We start from the raw sequence: 16,559 nt of genomic DNA on the forward strand, positions 1-16,559 counted from the left end.
CTCTACACTAATCTATGAAAAAAGCTATCAAGATGTCTGTGATCTGCATTTCCATTAAATATGAGGTAGCTGAGAATAAGTCAAGGAGGATTTAAAATCTGAGCAATGTTATTCACTGTACAGATGTCTATTTTATCCATTTAGATACGCTATGAGCCATAGCAAAAGAGATTGCTTTACCTTTAAAAACAGAAAAGGGAATTCATGTGAAGTGAGATGCTGAGCACAGCCACCAGCCCAGTGCAGGTGCATGCAGTGGTGGATGTTGCCAAGAACCTGAGAATGCTACAGTGTTTGGTTTTACAGCAGCAAGGGCCTGACCCTTGCAAACTGATCGGCCACTCCTCAGCCCCTCCTTCTGCGGAGACGGGGCCCCAGCAGCTCCTGGACACAAGAGCGGTCTGTGGCAGCTGCTTTTCATTAGTGCGCTTTGTGTATTTCAGTGCTCTTCACAGAGCTCTTTCTATACAAAACAGCAGAAACAAAATAAGTGGAAAGTTTGCCCTGTTCATTTTACTCTCCCCATTTTGTTCACTAACTATGATGGCAAAATAAAAGCACGCTCACTTTCTTTTCTTTTCCTCCTTTTAGCCATATTTCTCACTCTCCAAATGAGTGTACGGGTCATTCCTGTGCATTGTTAGTGATTCAGGAGAATCACCACTGTGGCTAGAGAGTAAAAAGAAAGACTATGCTCTAGTGTGGTATTCATTAAGTCAGACTTCAGCATGATGGGGATTTCAGTAGCATAAGCATTTAAAATGAGCAGTAGTATAATAAACACGCACTTACCGTGATCTCTCTGCTCTTGTGAGGCCCTGCCTGGCGTGCTGCATCCAGGTCTGGGGGCCACAGCGCAATAAAGATGTGAGGCTATTAGACTAAGTCCAGAGCAGGGCCACAAAGATGATCAGAGGGCTGGAGCACCTCTCCCATGAAGAAAGGCTGAGAGAGCTGGGGATGTTCAGCCTGGAGAAGAAAAGGCTCTGGGGTGACCTTATTGTAGCTTTTCAATACATAAAGGGGGTTTATGAAATAGATGGGTAGCAACTTTTTGCTCAAGCAGGTAATGACAGAATAAGAAGGAATGGTTTTAAACTAAAAGAGGATAGATTTAGATTAGATATGAGGAGTAAATTCTTCACTGTGAGGCTCAGTGAGGCACTGGCACAGGCTGCCCAGAGCAGCTGTGGCTGCCCCATCCCTGGAGGTGCTCAAGGCCAGGCTGGATGGGGCTTTGGGCAGCCTGGTCTGGTGGGAGGTGTCCCTGCAATGGCAGGGGGTTGGAATAAGAAGGTCTTTGAGGTCCCTTCCAACTGTACTGGGTCTGGCTGGAATGTTAACTTTCCCTGCAGCAGCCCATACAGTGCTGTGCAACCCAAACCATTCTGTGATTCCGTGATTCTCACATTAAATCTTCTAGTCCCCTCTATGCAGCAAATGGGAGACTCCTTCACCTCACATTATTTTAAATGTCTTTTGGTGAAAATCAGCATGTAACCAATCAAAAAATAATGGAAGTTTATAAATACGTTACATATACAAAGAAAAACTGTGCCCTGTCTTGCTTTTAGGAGTGCCCCAGAGGCAGCAGCAACTGGTAACATGCAAGTGGTTACTTTGCTTATTTTAACATTTATACTCCAGAGCCTCAGTGTGGGGCTGAATCTCATTAACATAAATGCATCTACATGGAGATCAAAAAACACACACAAGGATGTTTAGAAGCAATGTCTGGAAGAAAAGGTTTAATTGAATGAAACCACATTGTTCCATTAGTTTGAAGAAACATAAACAAACTGCTGACTTCTAGGTATCTAATTCTATTTTAGGAAAGATAAAACCATGAACCTTCACTTGTGCTTAAAGGAATAACACAGGATCCTAAGACACTTGCTAGCATAGAATTACTCATATTATTGAAACTGTCTATAAGCAGATTAATGAGTTTTGTGTCATTAACTTCAACTATCCCAGTTCTCCACATATTGAAATGTTGATACAATAGCCGGAACAAGATTACCCAGTAAAAAAGGTAGAGAAAAGGTAGAGGACAATAAAAATGTAATCAGCTGATCAGCTGAGGCAACTTTCTTTAATACCCTTGCCTATTTTTGCATCCTTTGTTTTTAAAATCAGATTTCACTCTGCCGACCACCCGCCTAGTTTCCTACTGCAATTATATTTTATTGCTCTTTAAAAGAGTGGAACTGTAATTATTAGCCACTAGTAAATTTCTACATCTTTGCCAAAGACAAACTATGAGAGAGCACTCTTCCTCTATCCAAGGCAAGAGATCTCATTTTAAGCCTGGTATCTACATCTTTTATTTCCTTTGCCCATGACCTAATTTTTGCTCGGTATTAGATACATGTGACAGCATGGAGGGAACATGGAGCCTGCAATGCAGTGAGAGAAGCATAAGCATAAGCTTATACATAAGAACACTCCTTAGATGGGGTTACCATGTCAGCCACAGCAACGCGAGCTGGCTGCTTTTGAGAGCTACAGACATGAAGGCACCATGGAGGAAGACTGGGAGGTAGCACTAGTTCTCTGAGCAGTTCTTTGGGTTTCTGCTGCCATTGGTCATTGATGTCAGGGAGTCCTCAGGTATGGGGGAAGCACCTTCACGCAGCAGAGAGCAGGCTGGAGGCCATAGACATCCAAGAACAAAGTTTCTTCGAAATCTGATCAACCTTCAGGTCTGTATTCAAGTGCCATTAGCATTGTCAATAGAGGGCAGTGTCATTTCTTTTGCATAAATTCAGTAACTAGGACAATGCAGCATAGTACTTTCAGTCTCCCATAGGCAAATGTGTTTCTTAAACAATAATTTAAAAAAGAAGCAAGCTTAAAAGTCTTAGTGTTCATTTTATGTCTGTAGCCCTCTGCTACTGAAAGAGAGCTGGAAATGCCAAGGTGACCTACAAAGCCACACAACCTGCTCCACCTAACTATTACTCTGCTCCTTGACAGCTTCCATCCTGGTCTTTGAACCAGGAACAAGACTAACAGTAAAGACATAAATCAAAAAAAAAAAAAAAAAAAAAAAAAGGGAATCAAGACTTTAAAAAAGCATGCTAGAGAACTTGTTGAAATGCTTTTAAAAGCCAATATGATTAACTTTTCAAAGAAATTTTAATGAAAGACAAAAGTCTTGAAAATGCTTAAGATTCCAAATCAGTAACAGACTCATGTTTGCACATGCATCTATATGAATGCTACACACATTTACTCAAACTCCTTTACAAAGACATTTAAATATGATTTAATCATTCCTTTTCTTATTATTCTTTTTTTTATTTTTTTCTCCAAAAACTACTGAAACCATCTATTTCTTTAATTGTGTGCCAAGGCCTGAGAGAGTTTAGTGGCACTGAAAACACTGCTCAAATAAGTGAACCAATTAGATTAATTGGCACCAGAGGAACTGTGTGCTTTTGGACTGTACACAGATGGAAAAGACCTTCAATGTTTCGTAGTTTTCAAGCTGTGTTTGTAAAGCTTTGTTTTCTTCAAGGATTGTGTCTACGTATCATGCTACTATTGATTTTCACAGAAGAACATGATGCATACATCCTGTCACAATGTGTGTCCACCAAATATCTTCCATATCCAGAAATGCACATTCTGGAAAATATTTATCCCTTCTTATTTTCAGTCACAAACCAACTCAGAAATCATGCTGAGAGCACTTCTGGACAAGAGAGGGTAGACACAGAAAGCAATCCCTTAAACAAATATTAGATGATTTATATTCATGTTTCAGCAGTGCCATAAACAAACAAATGCTAGGCTTATAGGCACAAGCCAGGTTCAAACAGAAGAATGTTCTCTACTTTTTTCAATAGTTTTTTTTTCCTTTTTTTTTTTTTTTTTCTTTTTTTTCTTTTTCTTTACTCCCCACCTTGCAACCCTCCAAGGAATTTCAGCAGAAACTTTCTTCTGGGGTTGGCAACACATTTAGTTTTCAAAAGTACTCAAGTACAACATGACTTGTGCATTTCTTTATTATTAAATAGGAGTTCAGACTTTTTGCAGCTCTTGCAACACTTGCACCAGGCAGCTGCAAGCGCTCAGAAGACTTCCACAGTTGCAATATGTGGTTTCATTCCATGATGCCCATCAATAGCTCAACGGCTATTGCAGAACTGGAAGCATTTTTGATGAATTAGGTAGCACATTTGAACAGTTTTTTAATACCTCTGAACTCATTCAGATTAACTGAGAAGCCATAAAGAAAGAACTGACTGACTGTAAATTAACAATACAAACAGCTTCAGAAATCTCCTGTGAGGTAAAGGAATATTCCCACTTTACCATTACTAAAAACAGTATTGAAAACAGAGTGTGATGACAGCCAAAGAGAGCTTTGTGGAAGCAGCACTGTATTCCAACCGTCTTTCCCACCAGTGCTGCTATGCAGATATTTGTCTCTCCACCATATCTGCAGTAAGGAGGGGACATACCATTAGCATAGTGGGATTGGTTACTTAGTGGCAAGTGGTCACCAGCTGCAGCCCTATGATTTCAAAATGCTTTTAAAAAAATGAACCAAGTTGACTACAGAAATGATCTGTGATTTTGGTCCCATACAGAATCATAAGGGAAAGAGAAAAATCCCCAGACCTTCCCATGATAGCTGTTTGTTTGTTTTTTATAACAGAGAACAGAAATTTACCTTAAATACAAACTTGAAGTAAATGGGTGATGGGTTTACAGATCATGGACCCTGTAGACTTCAAAACCCATCCAGATCCCATACTCTAATGCAAACATGCTAATGAGACATGAGAATAGCCTATTGCCCATGTACAAAAGGAAAGAGATTATTTTGATTACATGTGAGATAATCTTTCTCAGACAGGTGAGAAGAAAAAAATTCAGGAAAGATGAACTGAATTTCATCAGGATAAGATCACTAACTATCCTCAGTTTTCAATCATCTCAGACGTGAAAACATTTACCTTGCGAGCCTTTTCAGTGAATGCTCTTTTGCAGTCACACTTACAGACGAAGGTCTGTGATGGCATTGCACTGTCTGGAATCAGACCTGGCCTGTCTAGCCAAAGAACAATGAGCTAATGGAGACTCATTGAAAGAGAATGATATTTGATTCTGTTTCAATCATTTGATCTATTTGTTTCCAAAAGCATGGCATACAGGTTGAATAGCTTGGCATTGCTAACTTTTCCTGGTATAACAGAACTTTTAAAACTGGCACATTGCCTACAACATATTCAGTGTAATCACTCCCGGGCTTCTCAAATTTTATTGTTTTTTTATTTATTTAACTACCTGAATTATATCCTACTTAGATGGTAAATTTCTCTGGGATGTTCAGACACCTGTGGAGTGCCAGGTTTACTCACACTGATGTGCAAATAATACTTTGATCTCTAATGTACTGTAAAAATGATGTAAGTGACGATAAGTGATTTAATAACTGCTTCAGTTTAACCTGAAGGGTCTGTAGAAAACACCTTGCCTGTAAAATGTATTTCACCTATTCTGTCTCTCTGAAGATCCATAAAAACTTAAGTGTTTAGTTAAATTTAGACACAAAACAAGATCTCTTGAAAGTTTCAGATGCTGTGAAGAGATCACATCATTAACCATTAATTTAAATTTTAATTACTTATTTCTATGCAACTGACAATTAATGTTCTCAGCAATATCAAGGAAATAAAACTGCAAAGCCTCAAGTGATCACTAACAGAATATAGTGTTTAGGCTTTCTGTAATAAGATTTATTTGAAAACAGAACAAAACAATGCAAACACCCTAAGGCTTTAGGCAAAACAGCAAACTAAATTTAAATATTTTCAGGTTCAATACAGTTTCAGACTAATATTGCAACTCCTATATGCAGGCTGCATAGAAACTGTAGCAAGTTGAATGAGTTTTGGCAACCCTGGCTATACGTACAGACTGGACAATGAGATGCTGGAGAGCAGCCCTGCAGAGAGGGATCTGGGGGTTGTGGTCAACTGCAAGTTGAATATGAGCCAGCAGTGTGCCCTGGCAGCCGGGAAGGCCAACCATATCCTGGGATGCATCAAGCACAGCATTGCTAGTTGGTCAAGGGAGGTGATTGTCCCACTCTACTTTGCGCTGGTGCAGCCTCACCTCGAGCAATGTGTGCAGTTCTGGGCACCACAGTACAAGAAGGACATTAAACTGTTGGGGAGTGTTCAGAGGAGGGCAATGAAGATGGTTAAGGGCCTAGAGGTGAAGACGTATGAGGAGCAGCTGAGGGCACTGGGCCTGTTCAGCCTGGAGAAGAGGAGGCTGAGGGGGGATCTCATTGCAGTCTACAGCTTCCTCACGCGGGGGAGTGGAGAGGCAGGTGACCTATTCTCTGTAATTACCAGTGATAGGACCCACAGGAATGGTGTTAAGCTGAGGCAGGGGAAGTTTAAGCTAGACATCAGGAAGAGGTTCTTCACCGAGAGGGTGGTTGCACACTGGAACAGGCTCCCCAGGGACATTGTCACTGCACCAAGCCTGTCTGAATTTAAAAAGCGATTGGACTGTGCACTTAGCCTTATGGTCTAAACTTTTGGGTAGACCTGTGCGGTGCCAGGAGTTGGCCTTGATGATCCTCATGGGTCCCTTCCAACTTGGGATATTCTATGATTCTATGATAGGTGAAGAGTAAAGATTGGCATATTCTAGTTGACTTTGTAACTCTTCAGCTACACAGTTTATCAAGCCTCCCACTTGACACTATTGTGAAGATTATACACCAAATGTGTATAAAGACCTACAGTTGTACCTTTATTGCTTGAGCTCTGAGCTCAAGGTCCAGTGTTCTTGCGTACACAGGTAACTTGCATTCAGTTCTGAGGCAAATGGTTGTTATTCTATAGGTCCCATACTGCAGCACATGATTCGGGGAAGACAGAAGGATATTCACTACAACAACAAATACATAAAATACATGTCAAAGACAAAATAGAGTAAAAGTCTCAGTGACTGTGGGACCCTTTTGAAAAACAAAACAAAACAACAACAAAACAAAACAAAAACACAAACAAAACAAACAAACAAATAAACAAAGAACAGTAACATCATTCATATCATACAGAGAATTTTAACAGGGGGCTTTGCCAAAAATCTTCAAATAGTTATTACTCCTGTGCATTTCCAGAAATTGCAGAACAGTGAGGTAGTGAGGTTTGAAAGTCCATGCTTTTCCTTCATTTCAGAAAGTAGAGTGCAAGTCTTGACTTTGTTGCTTTTAAAGCTAATGTACAATACAAAGTATGTTAGACCAGTTAAGAAGAAATTATTTCTCTCATGTTTCAGCGGTCAGGGTTTAAATAAAAGACAGAAGGGTCTGAATGGTATTTTTTGTTTCTGTTGTTTCAACAAAGAAAAAAAATAACACAGATAAACTGGAAGACTACCAATAAGTTAAGCAATCATTAAGTAGGACACAATGAATATGTAGCTCAGCTGAGAGTTTAACAAAGGGACGTTTGTTCTGCCAAGCAGCAGAGGTGAAAGGTTAATCAGAGGTAAGAGTGTATTAAAATTTAGGGTCAGGAAAAGATATTAAGCCTTCTGAAATATATTAAAAGCTCACCTTTGAACTTCTTCACCTTACTTCTTTGGCATCTTTGCCTCCTAGATCTCCTTCCCTGGAACAAATCAAGATATCCTGATCTCGTTAATAGATTGCTAAAATTGCTTTTCTCAGAAATGTATTCCATATAGCCATTACTCACCAAGTGAGGAAATACTGTCAGTTCTCTACACTGACTCAATTTTCTACTATACGGACCACATCTGTTTCATCTCTATATTAACACTAGAAAAAGTTACACATTCAGTTCACACTTATACCCCCAGTATTTGGATTTTGAAAGTGTCCACAAAACTATGACCAAAATTCTTCAACTTAAAAATACTCTTGGAAGATTAGCCATACAAAGTCCCATTTTCTTAGTTCACATCTTTCTCTTTATCTCATGTGAGTCTTTTGATTTTTTCTTCACATGAAAGCAAATTATAACACTAGTATCAAGGCATCATCCTCCCCCATCTCAATGAAAAGCACTCTTCTGTCAACACCCTGAATTCCCTCCTCTCCATCCCTAATGATTTCTGGATTTTCTTTGGGTATTCCCCTTGAAAACAATTAGCAGCACCAAAGCTCATTTCCTACTTCCTTTTAGCGGATGTACAGTACCTTTCTTCTCAGCCTGTTTGCCTGCAGGCAGGAGAGTGGGGAAGAGAGTGTTCCCTGTTCTTGTCACAGCTCTTTATGAGGGCATCCCATGTGTTCCCCATCCTTCCAGGAGACAAAGTCAGTAACCTCAAGAGGGAATTATTAATCAGTTTTCAACTCCAGTGTTATGACTGTTCAAGTTTTCCACTAAAGCATCTTCCCCTTCTTCTTGCACATACCCATACGCTTCACCCTGCACCAACCCTGCAAATGGACATCTTACCTATTTACTATTCTCTCTCTGATCTACCTCATATTCCAATTGTGTGAATTAAGTGTTTCATCAGTTCTCCAATGATCCCATTTCTTCCTTTTCCTTCCAACTATACATTTCCTTTCAACTCCTTATTTCAGCACATATTTTGGATGAGTTCTTAGTGATCAAGGGCAAGATAATTTATTATGGTCAAATTTGAAGTACAGTTACTACCAAGTGCTCCCTAAATATGTTACATTTTTTTCCTGCAATTGTGATTTAGAGGTCAAATTTGGACATATGTTTTCAGACCTTCTGGATTATTCTTGACAATCTACTTTGGTAAGATGAACAAAAGTCACACTAGAAAAAATGAGGAGGGGATGACCATATCAAAAATCTGTACCTTATGCACCCAGATTAAGCACAGAATGGACAGTAAGACAGTAAACTAGAAACTTAAATCAGAGTTACTGGAAAGAGAAAGTCATGCCCTGCAAATAGTAATGGACAGGTAGGATCTAATTTAGCACATAAAAGTTAGGTACTAAAATAACTAAAACAATGTAGTCTAAATAGCATAAAATGAACACTTAGAATGAAGGGAAGGTTACTGATTTTAGGGATAAGAAACCAGGAATAATTTTCTGCCATAATGCATTCTCAAATACCATTCAGACATCCTGCTGTAGCTCAGCTACACGCTTTTGGAAACAATCATTAGAAGAATTTCAGCATTATGTTATGCAATCGAAGTATGTGATCACTAAATGATATATATGTTCACCAGATCTCCTGGAGGCAAAGGAACATTTTGTCTGGTGTTTTTTCTTCACCATCTTTCTTGAGAAAAAGCTCCACAGTCATTCATGAACCTTTATGCTACACAGCACTAATTGCAAAGCAAACCTAATGTGTAATTCATTAGCTTGAATTTCTTTATCATTGTGCTCCTTGCTGTTGTTTCTGAGAAAATTCTATGCATGACACAGTTTTATGGCCTATTCCAGGAGGAAAAAAAATAAAAATAAACAAACAAACAAAAAACTAACAACAAAAAAAAAAAAAAAAAAAACATACAAAAAAAAAAAAAACTTCAAAGAATTTCTCTACTTGTCTTCGGATGAAGGGTGGATCCTCAGCTCTCTTCCAGGCCCTTTGTGCTGCTCTGACACTTGGAAGAGCCAGAGAACTCTTGTAATTGGCATACCTTGCCTCTTTCAAGAGAAGAAATTTTCTAGGTTCAATGTTGGATGCTTTTCCTACTCTAAACTGCACAGCAGTCCCTGCTCAGCCGACATATGAAGAAGCTTTACAGTCTGATAATAGTTCCAGTCTTAATCAGTCTTAATAATCCAGAATCTAGTTAGTGACTGCAGATGCAGATAAGGCTTTGAGATGCCCAGCACCACCACCTTGGCCTTCACTTCACCCCCAGTCCTCTCTGGCTAGAGAGAAAGTTCAAGGAGCAGAAAAGCTACTAAGACTGGATGAGGATCAAAGTTGACATCTCTTGCAAAATCCTATCTCCTGTGTGACCAATACAATGCATACAAAGGTGCTGAGCAAGCTTGCTTACACCTTAGCAATGTTATTCCCTAACATCTTGACAGGTAATGTATCTTGAGGGAGTATCTCCTAGTGACTAGAGAAAGGCAAATGTGGTACCCACCCCTAGAAAGTGCAAGAAGCATGATCTGTTGAACTACAAGCCAGTAAGCTTCTTTTCAGTCCCTGGGAAAATCATGTAAAGAGTCCTCTTGGAAGCCTCTTCAAAGCACATGAAGGTTGTGGTGGTGACAGGTAATGGTCAGCATGTACTTACCAAGGCTGAAATGGAGAGCAGTGGATGTCATTTACCTCAACTTTAGCAAAGCTTTCAATCCATTCACTCACAGTATTTTATAGTCAGGTTAGGACATTAAAGTCTGGGTGGACATTAAAGTCTGGGTGGACAGACGGCTAACATAGGTTAAAAAAAAAAAAAAAAAAGGTTGGGTAACGTGGCTTAAAGGTTGGTGATTAACAGTTTGTACTCTACCCGGAAACCAGTTAGGGGTGGCACTCCATCAGAGTCACTGTTGGTATCTGTCATGTTTAACAGCTTTATCACTGACCTTAAGGTGGAGTTGTACACCTGCCTGAAAAGTGAGTTAGGGTGCCTGTAGTCAAACATTTTGAAGGTAGGGCTGCACAACGAAGTTGGGTGGGAGGAAGGCAATGACAGTGACACCCTGAAATTCAGCAAGGGAAAATGCTGAGTTTTATTCTGGTAAGGCAGAGCCCTGCAGTAATGCAGTCTGGATGTGGGGAGAAGCTTTTTGGAAACAGTCAGGCAGTGAACTGAGCAGGGTGCAGTAATGTGCAGGAGGGCCAGCAGCACCCTGGTTGACATGAGCAGGATATGGCTCTGAGAACTGCCAGACTCCCACTTCTTTGTGCTCGGACCATGTTGTGAATCACAGAATCACAGAATATTAGGGATTGGAAGGGACCTTGAAAGATCATCTAGTCCAATCGAATACTGCACTAAATGCAAGAAAAAAAAAAAAAAGAAAAAAGAAAAGAAAAAAAAAAAAAAAGAAAAAAAAAAAAAAGTCAGACTAGCAGGAAGGAGGGGAGGCACCAAGGTGGTGGTGCTGGAGGCCTTGCCCTCTGAGGTGAGAAGGCAGAGTAGGGCCGGTTCAGCTGGGAGAAGGGGCGGCTGTGGGGACACCCAGAAGCAGCCCTGGCACTGTCAGGAGGGGACAGAGGAGACGCAGCTGAGCTCTGCCCAGGGGTGTATGGGTGGGAGGCAGGGCACGGGCTGAGGCATGAGGGGCTCAGGCTGGAGATGAGGAGAAGCCTTTCCCCACCAGGACAGCCCAACTGTGGAGCCAGGGCCCAGGCAGGTTGGGCCTCTGTGGCCTGGGGGTTTCGTGTCCCAGCTGGGTGAAGCCCTGAGCAGCCCGGCCTGAGCCCAGGCTGAGCCTGGTCCGGAGGCCTCCTCAGGGCCTTTCCTATTTAAAATGTTCTGTCATTTTATTTTTCTGCAAACATGCTCTCTTCCTTTTGCTCCACTTAGGTTACAATATTGCGGTTATTTCAGAAATTAACTGTCAAGTCTTAGAGAAATAAAGTGTTCAGGACCTTTCCAGTAAAGTTATTAACATCACCATTTCAATCCTATTAGCCAAAAGGCTTCCTAACAAACTCTGTAAGGTGCATTCATAGTTTCTAAGTGAATGGGTAGTGTAGGTAGGGCTGTGTTGTACCTCCTCCTGTTTCTTCATTTTCCCTTTAAAAAAAAAAAATGCAAATTTAATCTTTATCCAAAGTTACTATCACACAAAAGTCAAAATCAATACTTGCTCAAGCTTTAACAGTAATTATCACAGTAGGACATTTATGTTTTGTATCTGCTCTCCTTTTATAACTATTGAAATTTTACCCTGGTGTTGGAGAGGCTCACTGTCCAGTCATCCGTGGTTATTCAACAGCACTGTCCTTGAACTACTCTTCTAAATACAGTAGAAATTTGGTAGGAATTCTAAGGGTTGTTCTGGTATTTCCACCATTAAAACCATCATCCTGCAAAGAATCATGCAAATCTCAGACTAGACTGCAAACCACCTACATTGGTTTTCACAAGCCTGGAAAATATCAGAGCAGTGCCATTCATTGTTTCAATAGCTACTTTAAACCAATTCCCATACAATTACAATGGAGGCACATCAGCCCACGAAGCATGCCACCAAGCTGGGGGTTTTCAGCCTGGAGAAGATGAGGCCTGGGTGAGATTATATCAGTGTATATAAATACCTGAAAGGATGGTGCAATGAGTATAGAAACAGATTCTTTTCTATGGTGCCAAATGACAAAGACAAAAAAAAGAGGCAATGGGCATAAACTGGCACTCAAGAGGTTCTGTCTGAGCATCAGCAAATACTTCTTTACTGCATGGTAAAGGGAGCATTGTCACAGATTGCACAGAGAGGTTGTGGTGTTTTCCTCCTTGAAGATCTTTAAAAGTCACTTGGGTATGGTACTGGGCAATCTGCTCCTGGTAACTGTGCTTGAGCAGAAGGATTGTAAAAGATAACCTCCAGAGGTTCTTGACAACATCAACCGCTCTGTGATTCTGTGACCTCCGTTTCACTAGACACTGTTGATCTATAAAGTGGTATCTTGTAGAAATACAAGCCTTCTTGCCACTGCAAGAAGCCAGCAGAAGGTGAAAAATATAATATTCACCTACATCTGAAAAGCTGGATCCTGTCTAAACTGAAAAAGAAGGCATCCAGCAAGTGACATACAGAAGTTTTACTACATCTGTAGTATAACTGAGTTCTGCAGTGGAAGCCAGAATGTACACTGACACCACTGGTGTTAAAACAGGAGGCTCTTGTCAGATGTATGATTGAATGAGATCTAAAGACAACTGATTCTCACAAAAAGTCATGTTTATGGAAGACTCCTTGAACTTATCTATTTAATCTTCTAGGGAATGACTACTAGAAGGACTTTCTCACCAAGCGAGAGCAAAGACTACAGTATCTTAAGGGATGTCACCATCTTAGCCACCAAAAGAGAGGCATTTTGTAATGGGCAAGACATTTCACTGAAGTCCTTTTAGAAATCTTACGGAGAGTATAAGCAGATTATGTGAGCCATACATTAATTGAGTCAAAATTTTCCCAAAGTACTGGGAAAGAAATGACCTACAATTCCACAGGTTGTAGGGTGAAATTTCCTTATGAAAACTGAAGCCAAGAAAGATGGAGAGGATTGCTGACCAACTATAGTAAAACAAGCTTTTCCAAACTTCACTAAAGGTTCATCAGAAGTCCCGTCATTGCTTTAGAAGAGATCTTGTGCTAGTCTCTTCGAATGCACCATCAAGGATGTCCTGTTCAAGGATGTGTGGTCCAGGTAGAAGAAAGTGAGGTTATTCTGAGATATCAGAGTTCAAACTCATGATGAGTTTGACGACCCAAACTAGAGCCATCTACCCCATGCCAAAATGAGATTGTGTTGATGTACACAGTGTCTTTCTGAAAGTTCAAAAGAAAGAAAAAAGATTAGGTCATGGAGTGAAGAACATCACCCAGTTATCTCTTCCAGAAACAGATTTTTCTGCTGCTATAATATTGTAAGTGGACTGTCAGAAATCTCTATTATAAGAATACTTCAATTTGTTTAAGACCAGAATAACTCTCTGTGGTCAGTTCTTCAAGCTGAGAATTCTGGCACCTAGTAAAGGTGGTCCACAAAGAAGTATGACCAAGTTTTCCACAGGTTCCAAGGGGAGATCCACTATTGAAATGGCACAAAGTATTTTGCCAAATTTCTTAGTTCAGAAGATGATACAGTATGTGCACTAAATGATACTAGAATCAGCACATTTTTAATATCTTTATCAATGATCTGGATGAGGGGATCAAGTGTACCCTCAGTAAGTTTGCAGATGACACCAAGTTAGGTGCGTGTGTCGATCTGCTTGAGGGTAGGAAGGCTCTGCAGGAGGATCTGGATAGGCTGCACCGATGGGCTGAGGTCAACTGCATGAAGTTCAACAAGGCCAAGTGCCGGGTCCTGCACCTGGGGCGCAATAACCCCAAGCAGAGCTACTGGCTGGGAGATGAGTGGTTGGAAAGCTGCCTGGCGGAGAAGGACCTGGGAGTATTGGCGGATAGTCGGCTGAATATGAGCCAGCAGTGTGCTCAGGTGGCCAAGAAGGCCAACGGCATCCTGGCTTGTATCAGGAACAGTGTGACCAGCAGGGCTAGGGAGGTGATCGTCCCCCTGTACTCGGCTCTGGTGAGGCCGCACCTCGAGTACTGTGTTCAGTTTTGGGCCCCTCGCTACAAGAAGGACATGGAGGTGCTTGAGCAGGTGCAGAGAAGGGCGACGAAGCTGGTGAGGGGCCTGGAGAACAAGTCCTACGAGGAGCGGCTGAGGGAGCTGGGCTTGTTCAGCCTGGAGAAGAGGAGGCTCAGGGGTGACCTTATCGCTCTCTATAGGTACCTCAAGGGAGGCTGTAGCGAGGTGGGGGTTGGTCTGTTCTCCCACGTGCCTGGTGACAGGATGAGGGGGAATGGGCTTAAGTTGAGCCAGGGGAGTTTTAGGTTAGATGTTAGGAAGAACTTCTTCACTGAAAGGGTTGTGAGGCATTGGAACAGGCTGCCCAGGGAAGTGGTGGAGTCACCATCCCTGGAAGTCTTTAAAAGACGTTTAGATGTAGAGCTTAGGGATATGGTTTAGTGGGGACTGCTAGCGTTAGGTCAGAGGTTGGACTCGATGATCTTGAGGTCTCTTCCAACCTTGAAATTCTGTGATTCTGTGATAGTCAGCTGAATATGAGCCAGCATTGTGCTCAGGTGGCCAAGAAGGCCAACAGCATCCTGGCTTGTTCACAGGGTCTGCACAAAGCCAATGGGTCTTGCATGGAGAAACCATAGGGTTGGACCAGATGACCTCCAAAGGCCCCTTCCAAACATAACAATTCTGTGAAACTGCAATCTTACTATCTTACTTCAACTCTTTTGGGGAAGAGGAAAAAAAAAAAAAAAAGAAAAAAAAAAGACAGCAGTAGATGCAGTGTGGATTTAGGCCATCAAAGGCTGGACAGATGTCCAATGCATAGCACTGTCAAGACATTCTCATTGCATGAGAAAACTCGCTCTCTCCAAAGTTAAAAAAAAAAAAAAAAAAAAAAAAAAGTTCTATAACTGCAGAGGCAGAGGGTAAAGGGGATAAAAAATTATCAGAGGAACCAACATCATGACTAATCCAGAAAACAATTCAACTTAATTCATAACAATGCACCGTAGAGTTCTGTCCTGTATTTGCAAAACAGTAGCTAGTGCCTACTCTAGCTACCTACTCCTGTTACCTGAAATAATGCAAAGAGAAAGTGCTGTTCAGTACTGAAAAATCCAAGCAAATATTAATAAAAAATCATTTTGTTATAGATGGCATGCACATACCCAAGGGAGCTTAGGCAAGTGACAAAGGCTAATTCTGTACCTTAAACAAAAATATGCCTTACCTCATGCTAAGATAGTCTAATTCACACATTCTGTAATTGCTGTAGTTACAGCAATACTGCTAGGTCCCTGTTCTCACAAGTCACATCCTAATATTAGATGTGTACATATTCACAGGAGCTTCATCTTATTTCACTTTCTTATTAACCACTGTGCTAACAAAAAGTGCCACTCTAATAAAAGCAGTATTAACTTCTTCCCACGCGTAAGGCAGTTTGCAAATGAAAATATTTCATAAGCTTTTATCTGCTTATTAAAGAAGCAACTACCACCATCCACTTCTATCTTCTCATCCCCTGCCCCCAAAAAAGTAACCATAGCAGAACTACCCCACCCCTAGCCTAACTCTATTCCAAACAAACCTGAAACTCCTGAGTGGGACTAATAGCACTGTAAAAAAGAATGAAAATATTTAGTTGAATAAGCAAAATAAAAGCTTAACTGCTAAAGAAAAATGGAGAAAACTGCTTTATCTCAGATAGGCTCAGCCAACGCCACCCAGGCTATCTTGAATGTCTTCTCTGCACTGCTCAGAAACTAAGCCCTCCTGCTGCGTTTTGCACTGTTTTCCAGACCACCCACTCAGACGTGGATACACAAACCACATGTGCTAGGAATGCCTGCCCTGCACTGGAAGCAATATCAGCGTTACAACCTTATTACTTGCGTGGCCGGGCTTTTAATGCAACTCATTTGTTTTATCTTTTCAATACCTTTGATTTCGTAGAGTTTTATATGTAGTCTCCCTGATGGCCTTGAGTTGCTTATGGATTTGAAAAGGGAATGCTCTAGGGGGGAAGGGGGAACACGACATGGACAAAACATTATCAGAGTGAAAATATTTTTAGTGGATTTTTCTTCCCTAATTCTGAGATGAGCTTTATTTCTAGGTCTTACTAAAAACAGGTAACTGACAGCATCACAAACCATTTCCTGAACACAACCCAACCCTCTAATTCTGTCTCCCTGTCAGCAATGATAAAATGGAATCATTTATGCCTTTCAGTGCAGAGAAGGGCAAAAATGGGTACGACCAGTTTTATAGCATCACCTCTCTGAAGGAATTTAGCAAAATGCATGACCCATTTAATGCAAC

Source organism: Aythya fuligula, chromosome Z, assembly GCF_009819795.1.
Source record: "Aythya fuligula isolate bAytFul2 chromosome Z, bAytFul2.pri, whole genome shotgun sequence".
Classification (NCBI taxonomy): Eukaryota; Metazoa; Chordata; class Aves; order Anseriformes; family Anatidae; genus Aythya; species Aythya fuligula.